General features: G+C 41.3%; 1 protein-coding gene across 7 annotated transcripts in view; it reads right to left on the bottom strand.

Moving 5' to 3' along the window:
• The window catches only part of SIPA1L1 (signal induced proliferation associated 1 like 1), a 199,478-nt gene extending 197,266 nt beyond the window's left edge, over positions 1–2,212 (bottom strand). For 5 of the 7 annotated variants that reach the window (XM_085062215.1, XM_085062220.1, XM_085062219.1 and 2 more), the window contains exons 1-2: positions 2,084–2,211; positions 1,464–1,688 (exon numbers count right to left, since the gene is read on the bottom strand). The gene's annotated coding sequence lies outside the window, so the exon portion shown is untranslated. Of the gene's footprint in view, positions 1–1,463; positions 1,689–2,083 lie in introns of all 7 variants that reach the window. The other 2 variants (XM_085062218.1, XM_085062216.1) reach the window with 2 other exon arrangements.
• Positions 2,213–18,085: the final 15,873 nt, after the last annotated feature.

Below are 18,085 nucleotides of genomic sequence, written 5' to 3'. Positions count from 1 at the left end.
CTTCTTAATACAATGTTGAGCAACTAAGTGCACATCCTTTAATCAACTGGCCATAAATAAACACTTAAAATGCAGAAAAAATCTCCTATCCCCAACTACGAATCACCAAAATGAGGCACAGTATATACACAAAACATTCAATCATGAAAATTCTCCTTTTAGCTTTAGCGAAATAGAACCCATGGGGTTGATTTTTTGAAACCAAGAAAAAATTATACTGAAGTTCCCACACTGTTTCTACATTAATAACTGGTATGGCATCTGATGGCCTAAGGCATAAAAGCCTTGACATTGAAACACAACTTACAGATCTCTCTCTACGATTACAATTGCCACAAACTCCTACCTTAATACTTTCACGGCTCTCCCACCACTTCGGCTGAAGGGGAATGGAGTCTAACACAGCAATACATTCCAAATAAATAACATCCAAACTTTCCACCTGAGAGAGCACACACACACTGACTACCCAGTTAGTACTTGCAGCAAAAACTCTTTTCCCTTTTACAAAACTGGTTGATGTCTTAATTTAAAAGAAACAAGTGCTTAATTCCCACAGTTAAAAAAAGAAAAAAAAAACATCAATCAAAATTCCATCATGGAAAGGCTGCTTTCTAACGAAAACACCAACCTTGGTTCATCCATACAGATCTGGAACCTAATGAAATCCGACACCTTTACTCTGAAGACAAATTTGCATTGTATTACCAACTAGGGCTCTGTGCTCACAGATGCACTTCATTCAGCATGCAGTAACGGGTTCATTAAAGCATCATCACTAAAATTTTTTAAAGCAATTTTGCAGGCAAAATTTTTAAACATGATTTGGTAAGCAGTATTATCCCCAAAAAAAAGCCTCTGTATTATTCTACGGGTTAAAACGTGCCTCCTCAATCTAAAACATACAGATGTTGTGGCCAAGGTTATACAAGGAGATCTTCATTAAGTTGAGCAATTCCCATTTTGTATCACTGCTTTACCAGACATGAATGAATGCATTCCTCATTAAACGAGCCGAAGCTGCATCACAGCTATCCAGTGCAAATAATACAGTTATTTTTAAATGTGGCATAGGCCTTCATGCAATATAAAACGGGGGAAGAGCAACCAAACTCGGTTTAGGAAGGTAATCGTCTTCTCATCTACCTTTCCTTGCTTCTCCGCCTCATTCTTCCTCCCCATAGGATTCAGATAAGGCATTCCCCATTTTCCCACTTTTCCAGGCTCATAGGGAAGGAATCAACCATCCGCAAACATTTCGTTCCTCCACTCGCCCCTCGTGAGCAGAGCATTCCGAACATCCCCACCGGCGCTGCCTCCAAATCACCTAATTGTTATCATTATTGCGGTCTCAGCACCGGCTCGGAACAAAACCAGTCCGACTACACCCTCGCTGGCTATAAAAAGTAAAGAAGAAGAAAGGGGAAGGAGGAAAAAAAAAAAAAAGCCTCAGTGCAACTTACAGCGGCGAACAAGAGGCAAGTTATTTAGCGAGCCGCGGAGGCGAGCGGCGTGTGCGGCTCCGGGCAGCGCGTCCCCCGCCGCAGGGCGCCCTGGCGCGGCCGCCTCCGCCTCCGCACGGCCGGGCAGCGCGGGAGCCGCCGCGGAGCGGAGCGCAGCGCAGCGGGCCGGGCCGCCTCGCTCACCGCCGCCTCCGGCCGCGCCGCTCCCGCTCGGGGCTGCCTTTCCTGCGGAGAAAAAAGATACAAATCCGGAACCTGGCACCGGGCACGGCTCGCTGCGGGGGGACCCGCGCCCGACCCGCCCCGGGGCTGCCGGCACGGCGGGCTCCCGCCGCCCCGGGGGCGCCTAGGGCGGGCGCCCTCCGGCCCGGCTCCGGGGGCTGCGGCGGGACGGAGCTCAGAAGGCCACTTTCGCCCGGACCCCACTGCCCTCGCCCCCGTTCACCCCGGGGGGGGCGGCTGTCGGGCTGGGGGCCGCTTCCCTTCCCCCGCACTCGCACCCACCCACCCGCTCGCACACCCCCTCGGCCAGCGGCACGGCGGCTCCCCACGGCCGGCTCCGCGGCGGGAAGCAGGGGGCACAGCGCGCAGCCCGCCCCGGCTCGTCGCTCGCAACTCACCCAACAAAGTTGCTGCGGCGGCTGCCGGCGGCTCGGCTCCGCTCCGCTCCGCTCGCTGGGCTGGGCTGGGCTAAGCGCGGAGCTCCCCGCCCGCGCAGCCCGGGATGAGCTCACCCCGCGCCCGCCCCGCCGCCGCTCTCGCGAGAGGGGCCGCCCGCAGCCCGCCCGCGCTCCGCCGCCGTTCCCATGGCAACAGCCAAGCGCCGGGCCCAGCGGGCGGCCCGGGCCGCGCAGAGCTGCCTGCCTTCCCATTGACTTCTTACCGTTTCGGTATTTACATCGCTTCCCAGCCTCCCGGAGACCTGTAGGGAGAACGTCACCGTAGTTGCTAACACGAAGTGAAAACCTTCCAGTACCATACGGATAGTATATCCCAAGGTCTTTTGCTGCCAGTCAAATTAAAATGGATTCTCCCTCTAGATATCCATCACAGATAACTAATTAAGGATGTGGGAAGGCACATCTAAAAAAATGGCATGCGTCAACATCACCCCTTGTTCTGCAGGAACACTGCTCTGTTTTCAAATGGCCAGAATTTTGAACGAAACAAGCTGTGGGTAACCCATTCTGGAAGCCCTGCTGGTGGCTGTTACTGTCCTTAGCTCGGCAGAACGTTAACAATCTCAGTTAAATCACTTTAAGTGAAGCTTTCCCTGAAATTAGGACACTGTGATTTGGACTGGCGCCGTTCCAGCAGTGTGCAGCATGGTGATAGCGAGAGTGCCCGAGCTGTGGGGAGCAGCTGCTCTGCCGCAGAGATGCTCGCTTTACACTCCGTTCACTCTCCAGGAATGGCTGAACAGCAAACACCAACAAAACTGACATACGGATCCATGTGGCTCGACATCTTCTGAAGACATTCCTAATGGATCTTCAGTGCTTTAAATGTTTATGTTTAAATATCACGGTGTTTGGTACTGTAAAAATACCCAGATTTCCAGAGAGCAGTCACTCTTACATACTCCCAATTTGAAGTCATGACACCTGCAGGTGTTACGGGGTCAGAAAAAACTATCCTGCTCTCATTTTCCTGAGAAGTGTGGCTAGCACAGGTCTTTCTCGTGACAACATTCCGTTGTGTTTTATAAACAAAGATAAAGTTTGGATGTTTTTTAAACAGTGTCTCGAGATTTGGACAGTTCAGGCCTGGCCAATCAAGCCTAGGGAGAGGTTTCTGGCTGACCAATCTGGGCGACCTCTGAAAAGTCTAAAATCAAAATCAAAATCAAAATAATAAATCTCCTCTTTCTTGCCACACTGAGAACTTGGGTCTTTTTCTCTGCTAGCGGCTCAACAGCGACAGAGAAGAAGAAACATTATGGATGGACAAAGAACTGATCCCAGTGCTGCTCTGGCATGGAACAAAAAGTAGAATTGACAAGCTAGGGAAAAAAACCAGGAACATTGTCAGTATTTAAATATGTTTATCTTGTATCACCCACCTGAAAAGATCAGTGGTTTTTACTTAAATGAAAACTTTCTCATTGGCAGCTGGAGCCCTAGTCCTATAAAGGGAAATCCAAAGAGGTGTCCAGGCCTCAGGTTCATGCACACAACAGCATTGGATGTGACTGCAGCATCAGGAACTGTGGTGTGCAATTACTGGATTTGCCTTCATCAGAGGAATTTAGATAGTGAGGCTGTGGCTTGCAAGTTCTTTAATGAGGTTAATGAGGTTAGCACATTCTCAAAGTGTTTGTATGATCTTCCTTCACACACTGCTGACGTGTCAGATCTTCAGATGAGGAAGACACTCAGAAGGGTCGCACAGAGAGGGAGAGGCTCTGACACCAAGCATGCTGTCTGCAATGAGGCCACCATGGAGACACACACCCTTGCCTGCAGTCCAGCCTGGAGCTGGCTCCTGCTCCTGGGGCCCTGCCGTTTCTCCCTGAATCCCAGGTGTGAGAGGTTGACATCTGGTAGTGCAGGGGTCCCAGTGTGAGGGCTGCTGGTGTGAAATGCTGTTCTCACCACATGCTCCCCGTGTATGGTGTCTAGAGCTGTGGTTAGGGAGCAGCAGCACTGGAGAACAATACGTTTTCTCACAGGTGTCAGGATATCCAGAACTCATTTATTTTCTTTTTGTGGAAGTACAAACTTTTCTGTGTCTTTATAATGAGCAATTCTTAATTAGGCTTGAGGCAGGGAGAGAAGAAGAATTTAGAGTTTACTCCCAGGCCTATGTAAGAAAATCATCAGAATAGCTGATCTAAAATAAAAGGGATAACAGGGGTTTTATTCCAGAATAATTGTCTTACCTCAATAATGCACAACTAATTCCAGAGCAAAAGGACTCTCGTCTCTTTGATAGAGCACTCACACCAGTCTCTGCTTGACTAGCTGTTAGAAAATGGAGGATGCATAGTTGGTTTCCCTGTGTAGAGACAAGCCTTGAAAACTCCAATGATTTTTGAATGCCAACCCTTCTTCTGCCACTAATTTGCTGAGTTACCATAGGCAAGTCACTTAATTTCTGTTTTCGAATTGTCCTTTAAACAAAAAGGGAAAATGATACAGTCATTTTCTTCAGAAGAGTGAGGTGAGTGTAAATTAATTAACACTTATGTTGCTCTCTGAAGATTTGGCTTTATGAAAGGGTAAATAGTAGGACTGTTTCTGAGTAGAGCTGGCTGGAGCTATTGGAAGCACAGGGAAAATTTGACTAAGAACCTGAACCACCCTGAAACTGAGTGCGTAATTTATTCATTGATGAACAATGAACATCTGAAAGTTTGTATCCAGCACACCCTTCCAAGAAGCATTACAATTTGGGCATGCAACTCACCAGAAAAATAGATGAAGCAATTCACATAGCAATGATCTGATAGAGCCCAAGATCAGTGCGTTCCAGGACATTCATATTCTCTGGAAGTCTGTATATGTGTGGAAGGCTTTAGGCTCTTAGAGTATTTTCTAGCATTACTGCCCCAGGGATTAGACGACCATCTTTCATATGGATCATTTCAGTGATCCAGTTTGTAGCACATAAACAGTTATACAGCCATGGGAAAAGGCCAGTTTTGCTTTGGGGCACTGGGGACACGGACAAGAGACGACTTCTTTAGTGAGCTTTGGCAGGAAAGGCAGCATCTTGTGAGTTAAAGCGTCTGTGTTCTTTTTTTTTTTTTTCCACTCATCAACAGGTCTTTTCTGACATCAAGTAGATATAAACACTCCCTGACTTCACCAGTTATAATTCCATGCAACTCATACAGTCATTTGAACTCTCTAAGGGACTTCAGAGGCATTTTAAAGCAATGCTCTCTACAGCTTATAAGAATTCATCCTGAAGTAAAACTGTTCCATTTAATTGGCATGGGTAATTACTAATAGGGCATAAAAGTATCTGAAGTCATTAAAACTCAGTGTGAGAAACACACATTAGCTAGAAGTGGGAAAAATGTATTTTTTTATAAATGCAAGGAAATGTTTCAGACTTTGGTATATTTAACATAGTAGAAATATTGAAGGATTTCTCTCAAAAGGGATTTGAAAAGAAAGCATGCAGGAGCATTTGCAACAAAGCAGCACATGGAGCAAAGTGTGCGGGTGAGCCTGAAGGCTCGTGCAAAGGGATTGTCAAGTAGGAAGTACAAAATGAAATGATCAGTGTCAAGTCTGACAGGCCAGAATTGTGACCTCTCAGCTGTACAGGGGCTCACAGAGGCACCCAACCACATTGCAGCTTCCTCCTGCCAAGCCTGTCTGTCCTGCTTTGCAGTCAGCAGCCTCCTTCTCACAATTTGCAAGGATCTGCGTTATTCTTATGCATTTCAATGGTTTGCCAAACCACTGGAATAGAGAAAAGAGGCCCAGAAACTGTACTTTTGGTAGCCGCTTAGTACCTAGACAGCTATATATTCCTCAGAAAATAATTGCAAAACACACATTCAGAAAATGTCTCAAGTCTGCATTTATAGAGGCATGTACACAGCCATTAACTATATGAATCCAGAAGGCTTTTCAATAGCAAAGGCACAGTTAATAACCTTGGTCTTTTTTGTAAAAAGACTCCACATTTTATTTGGAAGCACATCAAAATACTTAAAAATATTATTTTGGTGTTACCTTTTGGTTTAAATTTAGTAACCAAAGCAAGAACATGGCTTCTTGGACCAACGTACACTAATTCAGCATAATGTGTCAAGTAGTCATAGTACTACAGGCTTAGGAGAAAGAGCAAGAAAAGAAAAGGAAAATTAGAAATTTTACTTGCCTGACAAGAAGGTAAAGCAAAAGGGATGTTTCTAGAGAGAGGGTTCTTCTGTTTCAAATTTGCAAGTGATGTCATACAATGTCAGCCATTAAATCATACTATTCAACATAAGCAGAATTTCACTGCTTTATTTAATAAAAAATTCCCTTCCCATGTATTAAAAGATTAGGGATGAAAATTCAAATACCCAAAAGCAATAAATCCCAAATAGCATCTGCTTATACCATTATTTCAGATTTCTTGGGCATAAACACTCCATAATATAAATTGCAATTACATGATTGTGTAACTTTCTTCCTGGTTTCTCTGAAGCCTGGAAAATCAGAGCACAGCTCCACACCTTCCTTTCTGCAAACTGTTGTTCTCAAGCTCTGAACACAGGCAGACATGTTGCCAACTGGGTTGATCTGGAGTGTTCATCAGAACAGAATGTTTCACAAACAGCAACAAATGCATTTTTACCCCTTTCCTGTAAGATGATATCGTCATCCCCCTTTCACAGGTGAAATAGCTAGCACCTGGGTTTCCAATGTGGTTAGGGAGGGATAGCTCTTCTTTTCCAGGAAGCACATCTCCCCAGGAATTCACTTGTAATTGTGAATACTTCTGCAAATCTAAATCCAGGCTCCCTGGAGTAAGGCTTAAGCAACACTACAAGATGGCATACACAGGCACAGGCAATGGAAGAAGTAGATCTGTTTACTCCGCACTCTGCTCCTTCTTCCTCTTGGCTGTCTGTTCCTGCCCCTGTGCTGCCCCAACCTTTGTGCTGCTCAGATGTTCACGTGACTCTACGGCCAACTGAGACCTGCTCCAGCTAGAAACTAACCCAGTAAGAAAAATAACCACTAGCTTTCAGCCAGATCAGTTTCCTGATCCAGTTTAGACTGTGGCCTCATAAATGTTTGATACAAGATAGGACAAAATGCAGGAACAAACAGACAGCCAAGAGGGCAGGTAGGTTGGATTCCTTCGCTCAATGGCAGCATCAGCTTGCTCTGCATAGAAGTGTTTGTTGAACTTCAGAATGAGTGACACAAATACATCATCTTTTTTCAAGGACTGGACTTAAAAGGAAAAGACACAACTGCAAGAGAGTGTGGTAGGGGTGGAAAGGACACAATTTCAGTTCAGCTGCCTTTTTACCTTGACCCTACTGAACTATTTCTTTTTTGACTGCCTGTTTTCCTTCAGTCTTCCTTCTCTGTGGGACTGTGAGACTGTTCTTCACCAATGGGCTCACACACTGAGTTCAAATGTAATATTTAAATTGGCATCCCTTCATAGCTTTTCTAAGCACTTTGTAGAGAAGGATGTCAATTTTACTCTGAAAATGAATGTAATATTTAAGACAGGTGAAGGAGAGGAAGGAGGAAATGTGGTTTGTTTCTTGCCCCAGGGGTTATTTCTGTGTTTTTTGAAGAACACATTCTGGATGATATTCATGTAAAGTCCAAAGTGTCTCAGGACTGACTTTTCTGGCACCAGAAATCCTTCCTTTCCTTTCTGGGAAATGGCAAAATTTAATCAGAAGCCATGGAGAGCATTCCCACCAAGAAGAGATCACAACAGCATGATTAGAGCATGGGCCTGGGAAGTAGGACATGTAGCTGGAGATTGATATGGTCCAGAGAGAAGCATAAACCAAGTGCTCTGTATTCAAGGAAAGTTTATTCCAGGCAGAAAAGAGCAACACCCCTTCTGCTGGCAACGTCTCAAAATGAAAGAGTGCCCTCTCGTTTCTACTTGTAATAATGTCATTTCTCTTCAGCGAAGGGTTCTAGGCTGTTAATGCTAAGGAATGGAGGTATCTCCTAGTCTTACCTTGGATGCTAACAGTAAGCTCATTTAAAAGAGGAGGAAAACAAAACCCAGTATCCTTAGAAATTTCTAGAATTTTGAGCAGCATTCTTAAACAAGCTTGAATCATTCATTCTGAAGAAAATATGAAATAAAAAGCCTTCAGATGCATTTCATTTTTGTGTTTCCATAATTCAAGGTGACTATTTTCTAAAGTATTTTATACACAATTAGTCTGAAATATGGTTTTATAACTCTCAGTTTTCTGAGCAAAATATAGAATGACATAGCTATTAACCTTTGGGAAACCTCTCCTACACACAACAGAATTAAATTCTATAGAAAACTGAATAGCATTGGGAGACATTCCAAATGACTTACCACTCATTTGTTTGATGGATAGTTGGGCTAGCTCTGGCTTTCTACAGAGCTGCCAATCACTGAGAGTGCTGGGATATATTCCGAGAACTCTCTTAGAATCACAAATTGCAGTCACAGACTTCCGGGGCTTAAATTATTATGGTAGAAACAGTTACTTTGCATGAAAAGAGATGATACTGTTACCACGAGATGATAATACTGTCATATCAGCAGCTCTCTCTTTCAAGCAGAGTAAGTTGCCTCTTCTAATATGACATTCAAAGAGATATTATTTGTTTGGAAAACTGTTCTGTCTGAGCATTTCAGTACTGATGTTGAAACTCAAACTGAGATCACCATATTAGATAGAGATGGCAAATTGTTGTATCAGTTTGTTTATTCTGCATTTGGCAACTCTCTGAACACTTAGTTTCATTCTTTCCATAGCAAAGGGTGTTAGTCACTCTGTTGTTTGTCTGAGGATTTCATATAGCAGGAAGAAGAGGGGAAAAAAACTTTATGATTTTTGAAATCTGAAACTGACAAAAATATTCTGGAGCATGGCTAAAACTTGAAATTATTTTCCATGCTATTTTGAAAGAGCTAAGCCACCTATAGTTACTACGCCTATTATGAAAGTAAAGGCTCTCAATGAAGCAAGTTATGCTGAGTAGCTATACTTCTGTTTTGGTTATTCAGTTCTTCATGGCCCATCCTAGATCTCAACGGGCCAACAGATCTTTTTGTTAAATCTCAGGCTTGAATTCTACCATTTCTGCTGCGAATAGTCCTTCTTATCTTGTGTCCACACTGTTCCAAATAAAGGTTTGGGTGGGAGGGAGAGTTGTGGAAATCAGAATTTCCTCTCCTTTGGCATCCATTCCATAGGGTTTCCATAGAGAATGTGACTGCTCTAGCCACACCTTTCATGTTTAGGTTCTGATTGGCCTTTCTGCTTCCACAGGTTCTGAGAATCTTGTTGCAGGATTCAGAAGGTTACTTGGAAACTACTAATAAATTAAGATCCCATAAGACTATGTTGTGCCATCCAAAGCTCAGTATTTACTTTCCTCTTCTGTTGCTGTGTGTATATCAGGTATCAGCTACTTTGAAGTTGTCTTCCAGATATTCTGCCAAAGAAGCTTGCACTGAAACAGGAGGATGTTAGAACTGCAACTGCCATTCAACTTACAACTGCAGCTGGAATTCAGCTTAAGAGCAAGTAGGAAACTGAAATAGTCTTTAAAGGACAAGTACAGGGATCTGAAAAGGAAAAGTGTCAGGTATATACACAGTTATTTTTTCCTTTTATTTTTGCAGTTTATATCTCATATTAAATACATGAAAGTGGGAGAATTACAGCTTTGTCTTGTGCCATAGAACTTCTTTACCATAAGAGTCTTCAACATGTCATAAAATTACAAATACCTGTTGCAAGCTTTTTATTAACTAGTTATGTTGTAATAGTACCTATATCAACATATACGTATAGCCAGTATAATTGCAGAAACTATGGAATTATTTTAAATAAATCAATGAGGATGTGAGCATGATGCATTACTTTTAAGTAATGTGAGGGCACCAACACAGATTTATTTTGCTGCTAAGGTGGAAGATGGAAGGGTCTGGCCTAGCCCAGAGTTACTGTGCTATATCATGAAAGCTTTGAAATTATCCTGTGGCCTGAAAACAATATTCTGTGGGAAGATTCTCTTGCTATTTGATAAACATTTTCTTCTCAAGGGTCAAATATGCAGTCTTGCATATATGTTCTTCTTCAAGTTTCACAGCAGTTTCACAAGCAGAATCAATAAGATAATTTTTTTTAATTGTAAATCGTGGTTTCAGAGCACAGAAGTCTGGTTTGTTGACACAAATGTTCATTCAGTGCTTAATGGTTTTTAAATTAGCTTATATAATCATACAAAAATTATTTACAGGAACAAGCCCAAGTGTATTTGCATAAACTTTAGACAGATGTGGCTACAGACACTGTTGAACATGAATTCCAGGCTAGGGCTTTGAGAGCCTGAGGTACTGTCAATGTTTTAAAATTATCAAATCCCAGTGGTATTATAATCTCTAGGAAAAAAAGATACACAGCGGCTTGTAAAATGGGACCTTGAGCAATTATTCAGGGGATGGAGCTAAGAAGAAAAAGTGATCTGGAGATCACTGTTTTGAGAAAAAAAAATCTTTTCAAGTTTTCAAGGGACTAATAAACTGTATCTCAGAATACCAGCCAAAGCCAAAATGTGCATTTCATTTTGGTGAAAGCAGGGAAGAAATGTGTTTCAGTCTTATCCATTATCAAAACTGATACCAATGGATTTTAAGAGTCAAAAGTTTTTTTAAACTGAATAAAAAGTTATTTTTAATTTTCACTGAAGAAAAGATAAAAGCTCTACATAGTGCTGAATAAAACCGATTTGGAAATTAATGGGACTATATTATATGTATGTATATATTTCCCTCAATTAAAACTTGGACGAAGAGTTCATGACATTCTTACCCATTCTGATCTAGAGCAGCTGCTATGCTTGTGCTTCAGGCTGTTCTCATAACTGTAGAATTCCCTGTCCCACTTTTTGGTGAATAAATCCTCATGTTTCTTTCTCAGTTTTCTAAAAGCCTTCCTGAGATCAAAATCTAAGTCAGTCTGTCTGTCTTAATGAGGCATCCTGGTGACATGATTGCACATCACACCCACCATCCCCCCAGTCTCCAAACTTACTTTACATTTCCCCTCATTTTGGATGGCCTAAAAACCAAATATTTTCAGAACTGAAAGGTATTTTGAATTTCAACAGATTTCTTTTTTTACAAATGTCAGGATTCTGTAGGGGAAAAAACCCCTAGGAGTTCACATGCCATTTAGCAAAATAATATATGTTCTTTCAGTTCAGTGTCCCTTAAGTCACCTAATGACAGAGATGAGTCTCCTGATCTATTTATGAGGCACATGAATTGCAGGACTTCCTGTCTTGACAGAGTCTTTGCAAGTTTTACGATTTCTGCCTTTTTTTCCCCACAGTTTCAATTTTGTGTGTTTTATTTGCTTACTAAGAATACACACAGAGCTTCTTTTCTTGCCCTGCTAGGCAGATATTGCTGTTAAATTTGCAGTGATTGTTCTCTATGATATCGTCTGGTGGAGTTAATTTCTTTTCTCTGGAAAAAAACTCCAAAACACAACCCAGCTGAATTACAGTACCTATGACTCATTAATCTGAGACATCTGTTGATAACCCATGAAGTCACTTTAGTTGAACACTGAAACATTTAATAACACTCTCACAAAACAAATGTGGAACATTAATTGATTAATAACTTTTATGTTCTGGCCGCCTGTCATCTCTAGGCTCAAAAGAAATGTAAGCATGCTGTAAAAATAGGAAAGCATTAGTTGTCTGGACATCTCAGATGTGGCCATCCTCTCTGGTAGTTGCTCTGGGGCAGTCATTAGAAAATCTATATCCAAGCAGAATAAAGTTCCTTGTAAGTGGTGTTGTTGGCAATACTCTCCAAATTGATGGCAATAGGTGTAAATGCAGCAGTGTATTTTTCCTAGCTGGTATTTCTTGCTTAAATACTTAAATGGCCTTTGCTGAGACTGGACTTTCAGAATTACAAGAGATGAGTTTTGTATGCAAATACTTTTTGTCACTTTTTTCTAATTTGCTTTCCACTCTTTAGTTCATATAGAACTAAGTAGAACTTTAGTTCATATAAAATGTCTATATCACTTCATTATAATTTATTGACAAATAGCATAAAAATTGATTATTTTTCTACTGTGTCACTGCTTGAAAATTTGCTTATACGAGTAATTTTAAGCCTTGATGAAACAAGTACAACAATTATGTAAGGAAAAAATAACATTACACATTTTTGCAAGCAGCCAGAGTTTACAGTTGTACAGGATCATTGTAACTGAAAATGAACAGGCAATAATTTTGCAGGTTTTTCCTGCTGTAAATCCTCCAGCACTTTTTAATCTATCTTTATTGTTTCTAAGAAATGGGGAGACAAAAGCTGTTCAGTGAAAACCATCACCAACATAAAATTAGAGTGATGGGGGGTTTTGAGGTTTATGCTGGTTTAACAGAAATCAGATTCCTGCTTTAACATCAGAGAAACACATTTGGTTAGAAGTAAGACATGATGGAAAATTCTTTTCTGTCTGCTTTTCGATAGGTTCCTGGTGCCCTCATAGGACTGTAAACATGCAATTAATGCAAGCACATAGAGCAAAATATTCCTGATATTATCCTTCAGATGAGAGCTTAAGCAGTGTACTGCTGTGTTCTGTGTGGATATTAAACTTCTCATAATACTTCTGACTGTCTTCAGTATTTTCACTAATGTCTTTGGCTCAAATTTCCTCTCCTACATTGCCTAATATTAGTTCCATATCGATGTATCCCCTTCATTTTGCAAGTGGCTATATTGATCTAGGCTCTTTTTGTGTCAATATGCACATACTGTCACAGCTTAATGCACATCACAGCTCAGATCAGCGAGAGTCACTACTCATCTGAGCCCTGGCAGGAAAAACATCAGGTTTGTACAGTGCTTTATGGCTCTTGGCACACCTTTACTATCTATAGAGTAATTTCTAATTGGCAGTAGAATAATTTCTAGGTGACATGGTAAAGCTATATGACACAAGTAACCTTGCTGATGAACCTACCCAGAAATCAATCTTGACACCTTCAGAGTATTTCATGTAAGCTGCATACAACCCTTAATGGTTTAGTGTTTGCCAGTCACTCTGACATCAAAGCCTGGGACCAGGTGAGAACAAGCAACTCTCCACCTGTTATTCTTTATGACTATCATTATCTTTCATGGTTGGTGGTTTGAAAAATCATATTTAAAAAAATCATGTATTGTCATTAACTATATTTTTATGGACTGGCTTAAAAGTCTTCAGATAGTGTTCTGTGCAGCTACCTCAAAATTCAGGTTTGGTTATTTGATTTTAGGAATGCTACCTGAAGAGCAGCTACTCTGTAGCTATCTCTGTTGGCTGATCAAATATGGGTTCTCAGGACAGGATATCCCCTCCCATCTCTTTCCTCAGAGAACAGACACAGGCTTAACTTTACACATGACTAGTCCCACAAAATTTAGTATTTGTCCTATGATTCACATGCTTAGGGTTCAAGTCCCTGTGTGCACCTGAAATAGAAAGGCTTAAGGATTGCTGATAGAGAAAAGTGAAGGAGCAACAATTCATATAATCGTCTAAAAGCAGACAAACAGAAAGCAAACTAAAAAAGTTTACAAACAAGGTAAACCAACCAATGCATACTAAACCAAGCAATGCTTACTCTAGGTGATCTTCAGAGGTCTAAGTGAACTACTGGCAGGAATCAGCCTCCTTTCCAATGGAAACTTCTGCAACTATTGCCATCACAGCATCCTTTTTACTAGCTGGCCTGGTTGATTGTGTAATCTCCTCTACAGATCCTCTCAATGCTGCTTTAGCAATCAGCTAGCTGCAGGCACTTATTGTGAAGGGCCATGTTAAATCACTTGTCTTCCCTGATGAGCCTAGCTTCCCACCACTCTGAAACTCTGTCTCCCCAACATCCTGCCTTTTTTTTTTTGGCATGGCAACACAAAGTACTGCTGGTGTGCCACTACATGAGCCAATATTTGCTCATTTTGTTCGGTGTTATTTCTGTTATCATACTCCTAAAAACACAGCTATAGTCAAGAGGATCTTACACTTGGGGATTCATGAGGCCTAATTGTCACTTACAGAAAAATGCCTTTGTGTCTCTGGCAGCCTGAAAAGTGGGAATAAGTGACATTTTGAGAGTGCCATAAAATGGGCAGTTCAGTGTTTACAAGGAGTCATGAGCATAACGTGCATCTGACACCACAGTTTAAAACAATATGAGAAAGCAGGAGAGGGAGCAGTGAGTTTTGAAAATTGTGTAAAACCAAATAGGACATAAAACACCTTTAAAGGAAAAGCAAGACTAGCGGGTGATTGGTTATCACAATAAAAGGTGTCAACAAGTGAATATCAAAACAGTAAACCTGAAAAGACATAAAATTGAAACTGCATATTGCAACCTAGTGAAAGTAAAATTTACTCAGTGATTATTCATTTGGCATCTTTGGCATCCACTATGCCACAAGCAAATTATATTTTTGTGTTGGATTAAGAGAAATCCTGTTCATCCTAAAGAAAGCATCTTGTGGGGATCACAATCCTGAAGAGTGGTGCTACTGGTCACAGGGGATTGTTATAAACTATTGGAAAAGTTTCCTGTGTAATGTATTAGCAGAGGCTTTAAATATATCACAGCATGTTCTCTAAAGCAGATAGCATTTCCTTCTCTCTACTGTTTAAATTGTCATAGCTATTGCAACTGAAAATCCCTCTTTAGATGTTCATGTGGGACATCTTTAAAATTTTCTGCTGTGTCATGTACTTCACCCACAAATGAAGTACATAAGTACCTCTTTGCAATGTGCAATGTATTACAAATTTCAGACACAAGTACGAAGAGATGTGGCTGTCAGCTAGCTGGGAGCCCACCATCACATGAAGATAAAAAAGTAGCATCTGAGCTCCACATTCTTCTGCAAAGATCTGCTTACCTCTGTTTTCCACCATCCCCACACCGGGTCTTGCTGTAGGCTACTTTACAGGGTACTGCACTTCATCATATTACAGGAACAACAATAGAAATAGGGAACTGAAGCTCCTTGTCCAAAACCAGTCTTGCTCGCATTGCAGCATACAGGAAGGAGGCAGCAATGGATATTGCCAGTCATTCAGTTTATTCTACAACACATCTGAAATGCACTCCTGCATCAGTACCATCAAGGGAATTATTGTTGCAAAGTCAGCTTGTGCCAATTCTTTCTGAATACCTGCTCAATTCCCTTGAAACCTCTGCAGCTCAGTTCTACCTATCTTGCCACTGAGTATTTCTTTTATAGCAGACAGGCAGCCCCATTGATTTTGGTAGGACATCTCCTGGGATAAAACCCTCCCCCGTTTAAATAGAAACAGCAGACGCTGTCTTTAAACATCTGCTGGCTGCTGGAATGCTTCTCTGATTACAAGCAATGCCAATGAATGTAAAATTACTTATCAGACGGAAAGAAAAAAAAAAGAAAAAAGGCAAATATTTGAAGAGAGTTACACTAGGGTTGGGGGAAGGCATTTTGGAGAGACCACAAAGACAACATTGTCAAAAATTGATTTGCCTTATTCAAAGCACTAAGATATGTGATTGTGAGAAATTGTAAGATTTCAATTCCCCTATTCAGCTTAGAGTTTCTTTAGATTCTAATTACCACAGCTTAGAAGAAAAGAAAGCAATTGACAGAGAAAAAGTGACCTTTTATGGAATCTTGGCACTTAAATCCAGTAAGGTTTGAGAGTGTTATTATAAGAGTTTATTACATAAAATAATATTATTAGCATTTTATATTGAATAATTAGAACAAAATTCCCTTAACTGTGTCAATGGATGTCACCACTTAATTACCTCTGACCTACGGGGCCACTTGTGATCTTGGAAAATTGTGTGCTTCCAACTGGAGAGAAGAAATATTACATTATTATTACAAAAGAAATATTACATTATTATTACAAGCAGGCAACATGTCCTCAGACTTTGTGCTGAAGGTTTTGAAATGCATGATTCAACTAATCTTGTCACTTCATCGACATGCTGGAGATGTGGAACCCCTCACAAAGCTCCACCACTACCAGCTTATCTGGAGCAGCTTGGACGTAACTCAACATTGCTGCAGGCTGCAGCTACGTGTTCTGTGCTGTAGCTGGTTCCTGTGCCCCTGTGGGCTGCTCTGTGTGTCTCCAGGGGAGTGGAAATGGCAATGATGGATCACTCAGCTGGTTGCTTCCTATATAATGTAAGGTCTTACAAAAAGCAGCATGGAAACCCAACCGATTAGGCTAACAGCAGGGCAAATGCTTTTCCCACAGAACAACCAAGAAAAGGAGCAAAGGAATACTGGAGTAATTTAGGTTTGAAAAGACATTACAGATTATTAAGCCCAATAATTACCCTAACACTGCCAAGTCATCATGTCCCTAAATGCCACATCTACATGTCTTTTAAATACTTCTAGGCAAAGAGAAGCTGATTCCCCACTGAACACCTGTCTCCATGTGGCTGGCAGTGTTCTTCAGCATCTGCTTGGGAGGGGCAGGAAAAAGAGGTCAAAAGATTTGGCTGTATGAATTCTCCTGTGCATCCTGAGAATGCTATCAGTGGTCTTGCAGATGGTTTCTCCTACCTATGTCCCTAAAAGACAGGAATGGGAGGAGGAATCTGACCCGTGGGGTAGGCCTTGCAGCCTTTTCTTCAGCCCAGCATTTTATAGCCACATTGAGATGGTTTTCACCAGTAACTCACAGCCAGTTTAAAGGCTCCTTCAGCTTGGCAAAGTGTCGGTGCCCAACAGACAGCTGTTGGGACCCAGGCCTGTGGCTGTCATACAACAAAGAGCTCCTTGGCCCTCTCATGGCAGGACAGAGATTCCAAAAAGTGTCGAAGCACGGCTTGCTCCCTCACATACAGAGGAACTCACTTGTCAACAAGGATTTGCAGAGATATGTTAACCTCTAGACAGAAGGCAGTTTTACTGCCATTTGAGAGGAGACTTTTCCTGCATTGTGTGTTACGTGGCTGGATTACTGCCTCTGTTGCTGCATCAGCAAAGTTTGGTATCTTGTCCAATGAAGAAGGGCAGACTGTTCTGGAGAATTCACCCCTGAACACTTAGAACACCAGCCATATACCCATACCAGCACAGTGACATGGCTTTTGTAGATTCATTTAAAATTCATATCCATATTCTATGGCTTAAACTCATCCTAAGTCATAATGTATAACTTAATAGACTAACATGCACTGCTCTGTCTTTCCTTGGATAAAACAATTAAAGAAAAAGTTAAACAATGCCTGATTGAATCAGGCATGAGCTTCCCACGGCACAAAATTATCAGCATTCTGTTAGCACTGTGAAGGAAAATGCACCAGTTACCATTGCAACGATTTAATCATGCAACATTGGAAAAAGGATCAGCAGCATGTATGCCACAGCAATATTAATAGAAAACCCAAAGCTTAGAAATACAAGACTTTTGGTTAAATAAAGAGGAATTTACCTTTTCCTTTCTGTATGATCTTGGTGATTTCTTTTTGACAAGAGAGAGGTTTGTCTTTTTTGGATAATAGGAGTAGATGAGGTGTAAGAAGGTAAAAGGAAAATCTTACTATTTCAATTCATTCAGCAAAATCCTACATTAGCTGAGAAATCAGCCTGTTACCTCTGCTTCTCTATCATTCATTTGCAGAAGTTCGTTACTTAATTCCCATTCGCATGGCTTCTGTGAAGAATAACAGGCTGATGACATTTCAGTTAATCATAATCTTCCCTTTCTGTGACAACTTGCCAATAGCCTTTTTGAAAATAGACTTGCAGAATAATTTTTTTATTTAAAGAAGGACTCTTCTTGCCTTCATGGAGAAGGGAAAACTGATAAAATAAATACGTGAGAATATTTCACAAAGGAAAAAAAGTTCTTCTGGATTTATTACCATTTGTCTCTCAACACTTTC

Source organism: Lichenostomus cassidix, chromosome 5 (assembly GCF_008360975.1).
Source record: "Lichenostomus cassidix isolate B80296 chromosome 5, HeHo_3.0, whole genome shotgun sequence".
In the NCBI taxonomy this organism is placed as follows: Eukaryota; Metazoa; Chordata; class Aves; order Passeriformes; family Meliphagidae; genus Lichenostomus; species Lichenostomus cassidix.
The sequence above is the reverse complement of the archived record's forward strand: the minus strand, read 5'-3'. Positions and strand labels throughout refer to the sequence as shown.